This window comes from Macrotis lagotis, chromosome 7 (genome assembly GCF_037893015.1).
Source record: "Macrotis lagotis isolate mMagLag1 chromosome 7, bilby.v1.9.chrom.fasta, whole genome shotgun sequence".
Lineage (NCBI taxonomy): Eukaryota > Metazoa > Chordata > Mammalia > Peramelemorphia > Peramelidae > Macrotis > Macrotis lagotis.
Genome location: NC_133664.1, coordinates 104,970,318 through 104,988,228, shown reverse-complemented (window position 1 = coordinate 104,988,228; position 17,911 = coordinate 104,970,318). Strand labels below are relative to the sequence as shown.

At 35.4% G+C, this 17,911-nt stretch overlaps 1 long non-coding RNA gene across 4 annotated transcripts; it reads left to right on the top strand.

Annotated features, from left to right (window-relative positions):
* The first annotated feature begins 795 nt into the window (after positions 1 to 795).
* Positions 796 to 13,067, top strand: LOC141492826 (uncharacterized). 4 transcript variants are annotated; one of them, XR_012470056.1, is made up of 4 exons: positions 796 to 1,357; positions 3,401 to 3,529; positions 9,251 to 9,426; positions 12,464 to 13,067. It is a non-coding gene; the product is annotated as an uncharacterized LOC141492826 (long non-coding RNA). The 4 variants fall into 4 exon arrangements; XR_012470058.1 differs by lacking the exon at positions 12,464 to 13,067 and adding an exon at positions 2,392 to 2,474 and having other exon boundaries at positions 9,251 to 10,603; XR_012470057.1 differs by lacking the exon at positions 9,251 to 9,426.
* Positions 13,068 to 17,911: the final 4,844 nt, after the last annotated feature.

The following is a 17,911-nucleotide window of genomic DNA, read 5'->3' as shown; positions in this document are numbered from 1 at the left end:
GGAGACTATAAGGAAAAAAGGAGAGAATACAGAAGGTAATTCGTTCACTACTCTAGTAATGAGTGATGAGGATCTAAACTATAGTAGTAAAGTACGGAGGAAAATGGAAATATGGAAGAACTTTGGGGGTGAAATCAACAAGCCATCAGCTAAGTGAATATGAGAATGTAGGAAGGTAAAAACGAAAAGATTGGGGACACCTAAGTGGTGTAGTGGATAGAGCACTGGCCCTGGAGTCAGGAGGACCTGAGTTCAAATTCGGCATCAGACACTTAATAATTGCCTAGCTGTGTGACCTTGAGCAAGTCACTTAACTCCCACCTTAAATAAAATTTAAAAATTAAAAAAGAAAAGATTGAAAGGGAAATAACCAGTGCTTAGAAGAAAAGAGTAATTTAGAAGAAGAGAGTGATTTGAGATGAAAGATAATCTGTATTGAACAGCTAGAATTTGAAATGCCTAGGGGACATTTCAGTGTAATTTAAGAGCAACATGAGACTTAGAGATGTATTTGAGAGTAGATAATAATTTCACAACAGTGAGTTAACAAGATTGCCAAGAGAAGATGTCAATACAAAGAAAAAGAGAATAGATGTTTTGGTACATCCACAATTAGAAGCCAGAACATGGATGATTAGCTAGCAAAGAATACTAAGAAGGAGCAGTTTAACTGTCAGCAAGCAAGTAGTTGAGACCAGATTTGAAACTGGATATCTCTGCCTCTGTTCTCAGCATTCTATCCCCTGTGCCACCTACTTAAGTTTTAAGATGCTGCAGTGTGGTGACAGTAAGAAAAAGATCTCGAAGAAGTAGAATAAGGGGAAAATCACATAGTGAAAGGAGGGGGAAGAGAGGTTACGCATGAGACTGGAGGTCAGCAATGTGAAAAGTATCTTAGAAGGATGACACCTGAGAAAAATACTTTGCTTTTTGAATTAAAAGAATTTTTAATTAGAGATAAAAATATTCTATCAAAGGGTGAGGTTAAAAAAAGTGAGATTTCAAGATTGCAATATTGAGCAGGGAGCTAAGGAAGTTGCAGAAATGGAGATTTTTTTAGAAGAAGTGATGTGTGGTAATTCTTCATGGAAAACAATCTAGTCCATTGAAGACTGTTTAAGGATATGAAATCCAAGGAATATTTGAATTCATCAGGGAACGAGACAGTAAGCAAACAGATCTAGTGTATAAAGTGAGAAAGGTGAGTGGGATGGGAATTATTTCAAGGGAAAGATTCCATAGAAAATTGAAGACAACTAAGGATTCAAGGTAATTCCATTAAAAAATGAAGCAGAAATTCATATAAAGGGAAAAATAAGTGGATGAATTTGTCTTTCGTATGATAAAGGAGAGCCAGGTGAGTTGATCTTTCTGTGCATATATCTCATCCAGTTGAAATATAAGCTAAGCCAGAAATTGAACCAAAGGAAGAGAGCAGGATAGGTTTCATTTGGTAAGCTATCTAGCACTTTCTCAAGCTGCCCCCTGAAATAAACAAGCAAAAATGATCCTTTTTAATAATTATACTCTTTAGCCATATGGCCATAAATCATGGGATGTGACAAACAGCAATCAATGTATTATAGATGATAGAATTGTCAAGAGAACTACAATTTGATCATAAGTAGGCTACAGTCTATTATTAATGACATATACAAGAAGTAGCATAAAGCATAAGGTGTAAGATCAGAAAAGAGGATCCACTCAAACAATGAAACTAAAGAATATTAAATGGAGAATATGAAACACTGACACATAAAACTTTGGTAAAGATATTTGAACTGAATGTTCAACCAAGAATTTGTGGAAGACAAACACACAGTATATTTGGTAAGGCAAGTAGTTGTACAGAAGAAGAAGATATGGATTAATTTTGATTTTTGAGAGTATATACATGAATGAAGTCATGTATCTGTCAAAGTAAATCAGTTCAAAAACTGAAGTGTTGGTTCTCTTTCTCAGACTTTTGAATGGGTAATTTGGGACTACAATTATTTGTTCCAAGTATCACCCAAACAAGAAGAGAACACACTTCTTGAGAAACTTGAGTGAGAGATTGATGATGGGCAAAGAAAACAGACTTGAAGATATTAAAAGTCATTATGAAAATTATAATTTATAATTTCATGAAGATAACTGTCGAGGTCAAGATTTCTTCCAAGTCTAGCACTGCCCTAGAAATGGAAGTTCTTGGGGGGGGGGGCAGAGATTGCAACCACACAGAGAACCAGATACATATGGAAAAGAGAATGGGCACTGGTCATTGGAACCAGCCCCTCCTAATTCATGACCTGGATAGGAAAGGAATAGAATGCGTTATGATAATACAACTTTGTACAGATTAATCTATTTCGGAAACAGAGATAAAATTAACATACAGCATCTATTTAGCTTCCTTATGTGAAACTCAAAGGAGGCAGAAAATTCTCCCCCTGGGCAGAAAATTGTAGGATATCAACTTCCTCATTTTACAGGTAAAAAAACTGAGGTCTAGAGAGTTTAAGATCATACAAGTAAATGTCAGAGTATGAATAAAAATCCATATCTCCTAACTCCCAGTCAAGTCATTTTTAGGCTATTCCATTTCTACTCCCCCATGACTGACAAAAGGAGAAAAACCTGTAGGTAAAGTAGATAAGTAGCTGTTCTCTTTCTCAAGATCCCTTGTAGCCTGGGGACTCAGATATACTGAGCACAAGGAAAGATAGTGCTAATCCTTATTCAGGATCTTACCACTCCAACTGTAGTGTATATTGACTTTATTTACTTCAGAAAAGAAACATGGAAATGATGGCAGAACAGGAAGAGTCAGGTTAAGAATGATTGATGATTTATCCTTTTCAACCACTCATCTACCTTCCTCCTTCGACTACAAGTTGTATCCCTGGACTACAGTTAGCTTGGACATCACCCTTTTTGCACTATAAGATGCCTCTTCTGCAGACCCTTGTGAAATGCAGCCTCACTACCTTGTTCCTGAGACTGCCTACAATTAGCCACTGGCCAAGATGTTAACAAATAAGCCAGCCCTTTTGCAGTCGTGGATTGCTTTTCTGCCAGGGAAAAAACTATCTTCCAACTCGAGGACTTAACATCCTCTTCTGCTGGGATTCATCTCACTCTCTGCTTACTCATCGTCCAATACCCAGATATTATACATCCCTACTGGGAAGCTATTGTCCTCAGCAATGGGTGACTCTTTGTCCAAACCCCAGAAACTTTTTGCCTAGTGTCTGATGCCCTCATAGCCCGGCATAGAAACTACATTTCCTCAATAAAGTCTGAAGTTAGCTATAGACCTCTTCTCCCTTCTCAAAGATTTCTTATTCCTAGCCTGGATCTTCATTTCTATCCTACCTAAACCACCTTCAAATCTCTCCCATTCTTTTATTGACTCTAGGAAAGTATTAACAGAAGGGCCATGGAAAGAAAAATTCATTGCTGTCCTTTCTCACAAATGCTGGCATCTGAGTTGAGTATACTTGTGGTCTGAATTGGAAGAAAAGAGGACACTTTCATACAATCCGAGGTGTGTTTTTCTTTTATACATAATGACCTGAGGACCATCAGAGGTCCCTAGCCTGAGGATAGCTTCACAGTGGATCAGTTCCTTAAATTACTGCTCTTTTATTTTGGGAATCCAGCTCTGGATTCAGGACCACATTGAGGAACTAAGACCAAGGTTAGAGATATGCATAGGACACAGGATAATGCTGACCCTAAGTCAGCAATTATCTAGTGGCCTGTATAGGATTTATAGAAAACATGATAGTAGAAATCCTTGGGAAATAAAGAAATAATCATGTATGAAATACCTACTAAAGGACAGATGTGTTTTCTATTTGCCAAGGCAGACTCAGAAACTTTTTGAAAACAATTACAAAACACTTATCACAAAAATTAAATCAGATTTAAATAACTGGGCAAACACCAACAGATAATATAAAAAAATGACAATTCTACCAAAACTAAACTACCTGTTTAGTGCCCTACCAATCAAAATTCAAAAAAATTACTTTAATGAGTTGGAAAAGGTGCAAGCAAATTCACATGGAGAAATAAAAAGTCAAGAATTTCCAGGGATTCAATAAAAAAGTACAAAAGAAGTGGTTTAGCCTTACCAGATCTAAAAATATATTATAAAGCATCAGTCATCAAAACTGTCTAGTATTGGCTAAGAAATAAGAGTGGTGGACCAGTGGAATAGACTAGGTGCAATAGCAGGAAATGATTAAAATAATCTGCTGTTTGATAAACCCCAAGAGTCCAGCTATTGGGATTAAAAACTCTCCCTTTGATAAAAACTGTTGGGAAAATTGGAAGTTAGTATAGAAGAAACTTAGATTAGACCAGTACCTCACACCCTATACTAAGATAAGATGCAAATGGATACAGGAACTAGACATAAAAAACAATATTATAAGCAAACTAGAAGATCAAGGACAAGTTTAACTGTTAGATCCATGGAAAGGGAAATAGTTTATGACTAAGGAAGAGATGGAGAACATCATTAAAATAACTAGATGATTTAATTACATTAAATTATAAAAGCTTTTGCACAGACCAAACCACTGTAACCAAGATCAAAAGAAATGTAGTAAACTGGAAAACAATCTTTAGAACTAATATTTCTGACAAAGGACTCATTTCTAAAATATACAGAACTGAGTCAATTTTTTTTAAAATCCATTCCCCAATTGACAAATGGTCAAAGGATATGCAAAGACAATTTACAGATGAGATCAAAGTGATCCATAGTTATATGAAAAATTGCTCTAAATCATTGCTTATTAGAGAAATGCAAATTAAAACATCTCTGAGGTACCGCTTCACACCTCTCAGACTAGCCAATATGACCAGAAACTATAATGATCATTGTTGGATTGATTGTGGGAAATCTAGTATACTATTACATTGTTGGTGGAGCTGTGAACTCATCCAACCTTTCTAGATTGCAGTTTGGAACTGCACCCAAAGGGCAACAAAAATGTGCATACCCTTTGATCCAGCAATACCACTACTGGGTATATACCCTGAAGATATGATGAAAAAGGGTAAAAACATCACGTGTACAAAAATATTCATAGCAGCCCTGTTTGTGGTGGCAAAGAATTGGAGATCAAGAAAAGGTCCTTCAATTGGGGAATGGCTTTGCAAACTGTGATATATGAATGCCATGGAACACTATTGTTCTATTAGATACCAGGAGGGATGGGAATTCAGGGAAGCCTAGAGGGATTTACATGAACTGATGCTGAGTGAGATGAGTAGAACCAGACAAACAATGTATACCCTAACAGCAACATGGGGGGCAATGATCAACCTTGATGGACTTGCTCATTCCATCAGTGCAACAATCAGGGACAATTGTGGGCTTTCTGCAATGGAGAATACCATCCATCTGTATCCAGAGAAAGAACTGTGGAGTTTGAACAAAGACCAAGGACTATTAATTTTAATTTAGGGAAAAACTGATTATCTTATTGTCTGATCTTGCTATCTTTTATACCTTATGTTTCTTCCTTAAGGATATGATTTCTCTCTCATCACATTCAATTTGGATCAATGTATACAAAGACTGGCAAATTGCTTTCTGTGGGGGGGTGAGGGTAGGGAAGTAAGATTAGGGGAAAATTGTAAAACTCAAAATAATAAAAATATTTTTAAAAATATTATCTCATTTAATATTCACAGCAACCTTGGGAGGTAAGCACTATTATCATTCCCATTTTACACTTGAGGAACCTGATTGCAGAAAGATATCAAGTGACTTATTCAGGGTCCCATGGGCACTCAGTTTCTGAGGCTGGATTTGAACTCAAATCATTTAGAGTTTACCCTCAAGGCTTGTTGACTGTGACATCTAGCTGTTTCTACTGAGAACTAGTCATTGTTTCTTATAAAATGTCCCTGGTTCAAGGAAATGAGTTTATGAAAATTAGAAGAGGAAATGAGGATGGAGTAAATTATTTTGAAATAGATTATAAATGAAAGATAATATATATTAACAGGTCTCAAGGGATGAGGTGGGGTAGATAGGAGTGGCTACTAAGGGGGAGGGAGAATTATATAATGTGAAGATAAAAAATTGATCCTATGATTAAAAGGAAGTTAAGAAGTCTGAACTCTTATACATTATATTTTGGTTTGTCCCTGATGTGAAAGAACTGAATAATACCATTTCAAAGTCTTTGCTTAGTTTTGTTTGTTTTTTTGTTTGTGTTAATTAGCTTCACTAATCTTGTAGAATCAAGTCTCAGAAAACTGGGCCATTGAACCCTTGGTTATAGTTCACTACAGAAATTGAAGTTGATGCATTTTGAGCTGATGTTATTGGTCTAGCTTAGGTAGATTGGAGTTTGAGAAGTTGAATCCAAGGACCCCGTTATTTCTTTTTTTGCATGAGACCCGTGCACCAGGTCAGTGATCTGTATTCAGTGACCTGAAGGGTTATGCTGAGTGTGGATAAAAGGAAGTAAGTGTGAATTCCCCATTTCCTCCCAAGTCAAGAAGATGGCCCATTGTAGATAGTTCAGAAAGTCTCAAAAATTTTATAACTTGTCAAAAGGGGTTAATTTTTAGTCTCTTTTCCTAGAACGTTAAATTTCCACAGGAAAAAAATAAAACCACCCTCCAAACGCACTAGTTCTAAGTCTAATTGTATCAGAAAATGGATATTCAAGGAATATGTAAGGCTAAAAACATCCTTCTCCTGAGCTTCCATTGCCTCATCAGTCAAAATGAGAGCATGGGAAGAAGATCTAGTATTCCATCCAACTCTATAATTCTAGGGCACCATAGCTATTTGGTATCTTTCCTAGGATACCATGGACTACGTTTGAAGAGGAAGAAAAAAGAAAGGAATTATTCCTTGGTCATGGTACTTGCTATCTGGTCAGGAACATAGAACTCAATTGCCTGTTAGTGCTTAGAATTAGGGATTGCTAGTGCATCAGGCTCACAGGGGAAAGAGACTCATGCCCTTGAGATCACTTGAGTCTTTGAAATTTCACCCTCTTCTCCATCAAACCATCTATCCCATGAGCACTTTCTTAGGTTAGAATTATCAGAGAGATGATCTGTTGCTCTGTCTCCCATTAGTAGCCAGAAGCCATTTATTATGAAGATGTCTCCAATACCATCATCTAAAGTGAATGAAATGAAGGAAGTCAATTATACAGTTTCAACTCAATTGAGAGAATGCATAGTGGCTAGCATGGGGCAGACTTCATGCAGCTGCAATGAGGGGGATGAAAAAAAATGAAGGAAAAAAGTTAGAAGAGAGGAAAATGAGAAAGGGGAGAGGAAAATTTCAGAATACAGAGGAATAGGAATGAAGAATCTAGACATACATGCATGAGAGATTGAGTGACCTCATGGTCTCTGATGAGAAGGAAACCTCACACACTGTCACACCATAAAGATGGAATTAGGTTATATGAAAGGTGGAGGAACTTGAATTAAAGGGAGTAAAAGATACAAAATACATTTTGATTAGGACTTTATTTCCAGAGAAATGCTTCTGTGATACCAGTGATACTACAGTGATACCATAAACACAGATGTTTTCTTTCCTCCTCTCTTGGCATAAGAACACAAAGACAACAACCACCATACACACTGATGTCTAAAGTACTAATAAGAAAAACTAAATTGGACCATATTTTTATATGGAAATCTTTCCCTTTATAAAGCATTTCCTATGTCCTTGATGTTATGAAAGATATCACTGTAAATTATTACCTTATACTTATATATGCCCCTTTCTCACTCAGTTCCTTCTTTTTCCATATTCTTCCATCTCAGGGATTTTTCTCTCTTTTGTTATTCAGTTTTTTCAATCATGTCTGATTTTAAATGACCCATTTGAGGTTCTCTTGGCAAAGATGATAGAGTGGTTTGCCATTTCCTTCTCATGGTCACTTTATATATGCAGAACCTGATTTGCCCAGGGTAACATTACAAAAAAGTGTCTGAAGCCAGATTTGACCTTAGGGAAATGAATCTTTCTAACTCTAGATCCCACACTCTATCCACTGTGCCATCTACCTGTCCCAGTGAAAGATAGTCTAGAGATCTCTACAGACAATATAGACATTTTAACAGTGGACTTTCAGAATTTATTTTTAAAAACTGTGGATCTCATGCAAATTAGTGAAGAGTTCTAAATTTGGAATCAGAGGATATGAATATGGGTTCAATATGGTTCATCTGTGGATGTGAGTACATATTTGTGTTTCAAGGTAAATGTGTAAGTATTAGAGAAAGAGAAAGTTGAAGATAAAACCCTTGGAAGTTCTATAACCTCTGTAGTTTTCATTTTCCTTATTTGTACAATGAAAGATCTGGACTTAACATTCTTTAAATTTTCATCTGAACCAACTTTGAAAGACTTAGTAACTTTCTTAAACAAGATGATCCAAGACAATCCCAAAAGACTCATGACAAGAAATATTATTCACATCCAAATAGAGAAATGATGAACTCAGAATGTAGACTCAATCATATATTTTCCCTTTCTCCTCCTTTTTTTTCTGAGCATGGCTAATGAAGAAATATGTCTTCCATGACTTCATATTGATAATGATTTTGTATTTATTGTCATCTTAATAGTAGGAGAGTTGTTGGGGGGGGATGTGTAGATGGTAAAATAAAATTGAAAAAAAATAGATTCTCCCATAGCTCTATTCCCATCTAGAGGCCTAGACATGACACATTGTTGTAGCAGATAGAACACTAGACATAGAGTGAGGATGACCCAAATTCAATCTCTGGTTTTAGACATGGGCTAACTGTATGACTTGAAACAAGTCATTTCACCTCTGACCATAAAAGAAACTACTTCTCAGGTTTGTTTTAAGGATTAGATCACATAATATTTGATAAAGTGCTTAGTACTAGAACATAGTCAGTTCCGTATAGCAGTTTATTTCCTTTTCCTTCACCCAAACCCTAGGAAACTGAATCAAGTGGAAATTTATGACCTGGAAAGGAGAAAAAGGGGTTTCTTTGAAAAGAAGTCAAATTCTACCTGATATATACCAATGGAATCTCTCTCTTGTAATTCCTTTATTGAGGTCTGACCCAGGAATTAGAATTAAGGGAAAAAGATATATGAGATAATTTTTATAAAATGTTCATCAGATTCTGAAGGGTTGTTTTATTTTTGTTCTGTTTTGTTTTTCTTCGGATGGGGATAACATTGTCCATTGCTGGTCTAATATGGTTGTCCTAACTTTCTGAACTATAGATAAGAGCTGCTTCCACTGAGGTTGATCATCTCACAATGTTGTTATGAGCTAAAATATTTCAGAAGCATAAGGAAGAGATGGGATCCAGGTGATACCTTGAAGTTTCCAAGACATGAGTAGCAGCTGATAACCTCCAATGCCTCCATTGTGGATCTATAAAGCCAAAGGAAAACAGGTTGTCTTGTGACAATGGTGGGGCAAGTGATGTATGGGCCTAGACAATCACTTAGCCTAGCCTCAGTTCCCTCACTTTGAAATGAGGATGATAACTGCAATTACCCCAAAATATTGTTTTGATAAGCAAATGAAATCACGTATGCAAAGCACTTTATAAACCTTGTGCATAATTATATAAATACTATTAAAATCATCACTATCATCTTTGTCAACAAAGTCTAGTTTATTAACTTTATTTGTATCCCCAGAACTTTTCACAGTGCCTTATACATGGTAGGCACTAAATGAATTCTTACTGAATTGATCTGACAGTGAAGAAGAAGAAACAGTAGCAGGAGCAGAAGTAAGAGGAGGCAGAGAAGGAGGAGGAGGAGGAGGAAAAGATTTTTTTACCCCTTACTCTTCACCATATACTCTTTTTTTATTTTCATCCATTTGTACATGCATATTGCCAAGTTACAAAATTTTCCTCCACCTTTCCTTCCCACCTCCTCCCCTCAGGAGGGAACAGTCAGGTTAGCATTAGTTAGCTAACATTACTTAACTAATGTTAAACATTAGTAATTTTTGGCATGAGGAATTAGGATTAATGGAAAGAGATATATAAGAAATAATTTTTATAAAGCGTTCATAAGATTCAGTAGGGGTATAAAATGTACTCTTTGATTCAATGTCATTAGCTATTACATAAATAAAACAGTTCACATCTCAAATTCTGGGCATTCTTTCTGACTGTCCCCCATTTCTGGAACATTCCTTATTTCTCTATATAGGATTTTCTGGTTTCCTTTAAATCCCAATGATAATATTTCTTCTACAGGAAAAATTCCTGAATTCTTCTTCATTCTGGTCTATTCCCTCCTTTAATGTGTTTCTATTATGTCGATATCTTCTTTGTAGATATTTATTCACTTTCTGTACACACCATTACATATTGGGGTCTTTGACAGCAGGGACTGTATGTTTTTTTTTTTTTGCAAGGCTTCAGTGGCTTCCCCAAGGCCACAACAGCTAGGTAATTATTAAGTGTCTGAGTCTGGATTTGAACTCAGGTACTCCTGACTCCAGTACCCATGCTCTATCCACTGCACCCCCTAGCTGCCCCCAGGGACTGTCTTTTTTCCCATCCCCAACGCTTATCACAATGTCTAAATGAATAAATATTTCTTGACTAATAAAGGCTTGTTGATTTAATGATTGGCTCATTGGGTAGATATCAATTTATAAGATCCTTTGATAATGGAGAATGTTGAAAAGAGACATCTACTTGCTTTTCTGGTTCCTTAGGAAGAATAAGGTTTTTGATACTCAGGAGAATTTCTGAGACATAGCAAGAGCCAGATTCCAGGATAGTAACCCTTGAAGCATTTATCAGAGATAAGGAGTTATTCTTTTAAAACTAAGAAAAAGAAGAAAAGTCTGAGAATGTATAATTACTCTGTGATGGGGTGGAGGAGTCATTGGGAAAGCAGCATACCTGAGCTGTCCTTCTAACCAGTAGTAGCTTAATCTCCTAGATGTTCAATTTCTTTTGTTCTGCCAATATCCTGTCTTTAAACTTTGTTCACCACCATCACCCAGATTGCCACCAATTCTTAGTAATTTAGTATCTAGGTCAAAGGGTCAGATAGTCATGCTAAGGCATAGAAATAGCAGGTACTCCTTCTCCAGAGCTGGGAGATTGGCTTCCCAGGCCCATCCAAGCTATCCAGAGTACATGAGAGTTCCCCCTGATTATCACAAAGCTGAAGAGTCAGTAAAACCCACTGATATCTGAGACTCAAGAGATGCTGAAGTCTAAGAGGTCATTATTAGGGGAAAACATGAAGGAAGGAAATAAGAATTGATTAATCTTGGACATTTAAGTAATATAACACATTTAATCATCACAACACCACTAAGAAGTAGTTGGTGCAGTGGATAGAGCACTGGCCTTGGAGTCAGGAGGATGAGAGTTCAAATGCAGCCTCAGACACTTGAAACTCACTAGTTGTGTGACTTTGTGCAAGTCACTTAACCCTGATTGCCTCATATCCATAATATACAGAGTCGTCTCCAGTCAACCTGATTCATATCAGGCCACAGAATCTAGATGCTCTGGAGGAGAAAGTGAGGCTCATGACTTAGTATAGCATCTCCTAACTCAAATTCAATTCATATTGCTTATTATGGCATTACCTCCCTCCTGTCATGTCCTTCTTCAAGAATGAAGGACACACATCAATCAAGAGGTAAATGTCATTTTTATTCTCTTTTTTTCCATTGAACAACCAGAGGCAAAGTTTTAGTGACTTGATCACAGTCATATAGCTAGTAAGTCCCTGAAGTCATATTTGAAATTAGGTCTTCCTGACTCCAAGCTCTGCTCTCTATCCACTGTACCCACTTACTATTTAGCTCTAAGATGCTACAGGATGGTAATAGAGAGGAAAAGAAAAAGAATGTTATTTACTCTTGCCCAAGGTATGACAGTTATAAAAAAAATTTTTTTGGCTTTTATAATGTAATCCCAAGTAGCCTGATATGTATCTCATTAAATATAATTACCACTTCCTGTTAGATTCCTATTCTCCTGAAGGCACAAGTCTTGAAAATTTTGGCAACATATGAAGAATATGTCAAAGACTGAAATTATGGTCCTATGATGCAGAAATTGGTTGTTGTGCTATTATACTAATCTACCTGAGGCCTTGAATATCACAGTGCTATTGAACCATAGGTCATTCAATCCACATGTACTTTCAGGGAAAAAACAAACAAAAAACAAGAAAAAGCAAAAAAATTAGAAAGACCTTTCAAAGAGAACACTCAGAGATAAAATCATCAAAACAGTAGTAATGAGATGTTCTCAATATTTGTCCAAAGCACTTGCAACTAAGGAAAATGTATTTAAAATGCTTTCACAGAAAGTGGATAAAACTACTGAAATTGATATAGACTTTTAGATTCACTAAGTACTTTAAAGGCACAATCTCATTAGTCTCACAATAATTCTGTGAAGTTTAAGTTATATTTCTCATTATCTCATTTTACAGATCCTGAAACATGAGACCTCAAGAACTGAAGTTACTTGACATGGTCATATAGATTGGAAGTATCAGAAATGACAATTGAAATGGAAATTGGAGTCAGATTTCCCTGACTCAAAATCCAGCATTTTACCTGCCAAGCTACACAGTCTTAATCGGGGTCAGTGATAAATATAAAAGTCATATTACAGATAATGAAAAAGATTCTTAAGGTGTATTATAGGGATGGGATTATATAGAAACTCTATTCATATATTAAAAGGAGTTTTGAGTGAGGGGAATGATTGTATGATGCACAATTTCAAATACTGACAAAACTGAAAGGATCACAGGAATCAAAGACTTAGAGCTAGGAGTTCCTTAGTGTCAGGAATAGATGAATGTGTCATTGCAGCAGGTAATGAATTCCTCATTAAAGGCCTTCAAGGAGAGAATGAATGTCCACATTTTAGATATGTTACAGAAGGACTTTTGTTTAGCTACAATGATCTTCAAGGTTCTTTCCAGCTTTTAGACTGTAAGATTTCATTACTTTGAACTGTGAGAATTCAGTAAAATAAACACTTCATGAACACAGATGTTGAGCTACAAGGATCTTAAAGACCATCATGCCCATCCTTATATATAAGATCATATAAGCACAGAATTGTTAATTATCTTGGCTGGGGTTACATAGTTAGATGTTTGGAAAGCAGGATTTGAACATAAATCTTCTTGACTACAAGTTCACAATTTTTTAGTAGGTTCTTAGCATCCTGCTGGTAGTCCATTATGAGGAAAGACACCACCTACCCAATCCCCTACCTCTCATACCTCCTCAATGCTCTTTCCTGAGTGTCCTGCAGGGGTCAAAGTATTTACTTTGATAAAATTAGAGTGTTCAAATAAGACCTAAGTCACTTGTATAACCTAACTAGGAATAATAGAATAGGACCTCAGTTCTATTTTGATAACTTTGGGAATTAAGGCTATGATTAGGAGGCGTGGTCGAAACAGAGAAAAAGAATAATTCAATTTAAAGCTAATAGATATAGAGTATCCAGAATGTAGAACTGAAAAATTTGTTGTATTCTGGTCTGAATAATTTTCAATCAGAGTACTATGTTCACTTTTATGTATAACAATTTTGAGATTCAATTGCAAATTAGAAAGTCTGAAGAGAGTGGCGCCCATGATGGTGATATGATTTAACACCATGATATATAATGATCAGTTGAAGTTAATGAGAAAAAGCATTGGAGTGGGGGAGAAAGAGGAGATTGTTGGACTTGAAAGATGTCTATCATGTGGAAAAGAAATTATATTTGCTATTTTATATCACTCCAAAGAACAAAACTAGAATCAGATTTTTATAAGTTGTAAAGAGGAAGATTTTGACAAAATAAAAAGGACAATTTTCAAAATTTTAGAGACTAAAAGCAGAATGAGCTGCCTTAAATTATAAGTTGAGTTTCTTATCATCCACATAGATTTCCCTGTCATCAAGTAGAGTATGATGGCCAGGTTTGTTGTGGAGAGGATGACTGTCCTTATGTAGGACTAGATGCCTTTCATATCTGACATTACTGATTTTATTGCTCTGTGTACCCTAAGAACACATTTGCTGTCAACTAACTCCCACTAAAGTGCAATTAGGTGCCACAGAGTGCTAGGACTACATTCAGGCAGAATCATCTTCTTGACTTCAAATCTGACCTCAGACTCTTACTATTTGATCTTGGGAAAGTTGCCTAACTTTATTTGCCTCAATTTCTCATCTATAAAATGAACTGGAAAAATAAATGACAAATCATTACAGTATGCTTGCCAGTAAAACTCCAAATGGGTCACAAAGAATCAAACATGACTGAAAAAATAACTGAACAAACTCCCATTAATACTCAAGATTTTTTTTTTCATTAGAATAAGTATCTAGACACATCTTCTCCATCATGCATTTGTGAAGGAAATTGACCAGTGCAAAACCAGTGTAAAGTTCACTCAGCAGTAAAAGAGAGGAAAATGGGAAATATGAAGGGATGTTTTGAAGATTCTGCTGAGATACTTTGGGATTTCTGAGCCCATATTCTCAGAAGATCAAAGACACAAAGATCTTATATATATCAAAATATATAGAGATCTATATAAATCTATTCATCTACCTATATTTATATCTATCTATATACATATTATAAATATATATAATCTATCTATCTATCTTTCAAATTGGTTTTTGCAAGATAATGGGGGTTAAGTGATTTGGCCATGGTCACACAGCTAGGTAATTATTAAGTGTCTGAGGTCAAATTTGAACTCAGGTCCTTCTGACTCCAGGGCCAGTGCTTATTCACTGCACCACCCAGCTGCCCCCATAAAGTATTTAGTAGCACTTTTGGTATCAAAAAAAAGATCAAGTGTCTTTGGACTGAGGGATTGAAGAAAGGCAGGACAATTTATGGCATCTGAAGGTAATAAGATATTATGTTTATGAATGTGATAAAAAAATAAAAATCTAAAGAATTGTGACAAAAAATTTGAACTGATACAGAATAAACATACTAGAACTAGGAGAAAATACACACACATACAAACACACGTGCACACATATATACATGCACAAAAACACAAATAAAACCCTCTCTTCCCAGTGTATAGTAGCTATTAAATTCACCCTCAGGACTTTCATAGAATGAACACTCAAACTGCAATTGTCCTGTTTTTGTTTGATTGTTGCTTGAATAATGTTATCAATAGCAGGAAGACCAATGACAATTTCAAGGAATAAAATGAAAAGCCCATGGAATAGGTCTTCCTAGTTCATTACAGACATATCTTCAGTCCTGGGTCAGGTGAATGTTGAGCAAAAACCAAAAGACATCAACAAACATGTACACATATGTGCATATATCTACATCTAGATACATATATATATATGCATATATATATGCTTTCCCTAACATATTTTTGGTGAAAATTTTTAGTAATTAATAAAAATTAATATTAGATTAATATACTTAATCAAGTATATTAGGTATTTCTTATTAAATATTGGTCATTACTATTTAGCAAATTAATATCAGATAACTGAAGAAAGTTTAAAAGAGGATATTTAATTTCCTTTATAACAAAAAAGGCAGAAAAGGAAACAGATAATTCATTTATTAGTCAGCAAGCATCCAAAGCATCTGTTTATAAACTTGGTATTTTACTAACCAATAAAGAGATTTAAAAAAAAACAAGAACAGACCTTGCCTTCCAGAAACTTACATCCTAATGAATGGAACCAGAGATGCACAAATATATAATGAAAAATAAAGATTAAATGGAAGGTGGACTTAGAAGGGAAGACACTAGCAACTGCTGGGCTTAGAAAAAGCCCTCTGCAGAAAGGTGACCTTTGAATTAAGTCATATAGAAAACATAGGATTCAAAGAGTTGGAGATGGAGAGGGAGTATAAGGGACAAACAGAGCAAAAACACAGAGATGAACTGAAATGACCTGTGGAAGAAACAATAAGTAAGTGAATAAAATTGTATTAACTCATGTGTGGAAGGAAATGTTGACTTAAAAGACTAGAATGACTGAAAGGTATTTCAATGTGAAGAATTTTTAAAGCTCTACAAAGGAAATTATTTGATCCACGAGATAATAGGGAGCCATTTGAGTTTATAGAGGGAGTATATGTGATATAGTCACTTGTGAGCCTTAGGAAAATCACTGACCACTAAGTGGAAGACAATCAAAAGAGTACTGAAGAGTGAGTGCACTTAATCAGGAAGTTTTTGTATTTTTTTATTGTTTAGCTAAGTCTACTCTACATGAATTCATTTGAAATTTTTTTGACTAAGATTCTGGAGTTTCCCATTTTCTTCTCCAGCTCATTTTAAAGATGACAAAACTGAGGCAAATAAGGTTGAAGTAACTTGCCCAGAGTCCCATAGTTAGTATGCTTCTGAGCTCCGATTTGAATTCAGAAAGAGGAGTTGACCTTGATGTGAGGCACAGCAACTCTATCCACTGTACTACCTATCTGTCTCAGGTTATTCCAACAGTGGAAGGAAAAAGAACTAGTGATTTCTATGTGTTTACTGCCTTCTAGTGGCTACTAAAATGTTTCAGGGAAAGCCCAGTCTCTAGTAAACTTTGTCCTATCTGCTCTGCCAGTGGAGAAATTGTAACAGTGGATAAAAGATATGATTCTATGATATAAGAACAATAAAAAAGAAAACTGCCAACAAAAATATTCTTGGTAATACTTATTCAGTCATGCTAGGACAATTACGGAAACACTATCTAAAGAAGTAACATTTCATTTTTGACTCACTCTATTAAGTAGCTCTTTATATTGAGTCAAAATTTATATCTATCTAATTTTTACCCAATAATCATAGTGTTCTCATTTGGAACCATATAAAATATATCTTAGTTATCTTTAATAAGGCTTCAAATATTTTGTGACAACTAGTATATCCCTAGAAGTCTTTTCTGTATGACTGCATTATTTGATAGTATTTTCTCAGTATCAGTCTTCTGATATGAAATGAAAGTTTCCTGTATTTGAAAGAAAAAAGATTCCTTGTAAGAAATGAGAATCTAAGGAATCATTTCTTTCAGATTTGATGGCAAGCTTGAAAGTGTTAAGGAGAATGAAAGGAGGAGAAATAAAGATGTCAAGAACAACAAAATGCATTTTTCTTTTAATTACCAAATCACCATTGTCTAAGATGCTATTGATTTAGTAAGGGCCAAATGTTATTGGTCACTTCTTAACTTCAGAAGTTATGTGCACCACCCAATAATGGATAACACTCTGGAATATAAACCAGCTTTTTACACCTCTTAAGAAACTCTTACCTCTTTTTTACTTGCTGGGCTCCTATAATGAATAAATGATGCCAATCTTTTTGGTTTGGAGTGTGGGTATCAGGAGAATGTAACTTCCTTAGGGAGATGGACTTTTTCATAGTTACCTTTGATTCTTCCCAGAATATATGGAATGGCTTGTATTAGTAGTGTTTAATAAATGCTTATTCAAAAATCATATAATTCCATCCCACAACCAAGAGAAACAAATTTGGATCAAACTGGGATATTTTCTGGAAGGAATGATGAATCTTAAAATTAAGAATGAAGAGTATACTAAAAGGTGGAGTACAGTTTTTGTTATTTGGATTTCATAAAAAGAGGGAGAGGAGTATGGGGAACAACTTGGAATGAGTGCCAGTGTAAGGAGTGTTTGTGGATAAGACTTTCTCCTTGGTTAGCAGTTAAACTCCAAACCAAATGTAAGAAGCCTCTATAAAAGAAAACCTCTGTTCTTCAAAAGTCTAGGAGGAAAGTTGTAAATTCTGGCTGAATTAGGGGCTGAACATGTAGGCTTTTTTTCAGCTTGGCATTTGGATAGAGAAGAAACCAGTTGAGGATAGTTCAAAAGAAAGAGAAAGTAATAATAAAAACCACAGCTAACATTTATG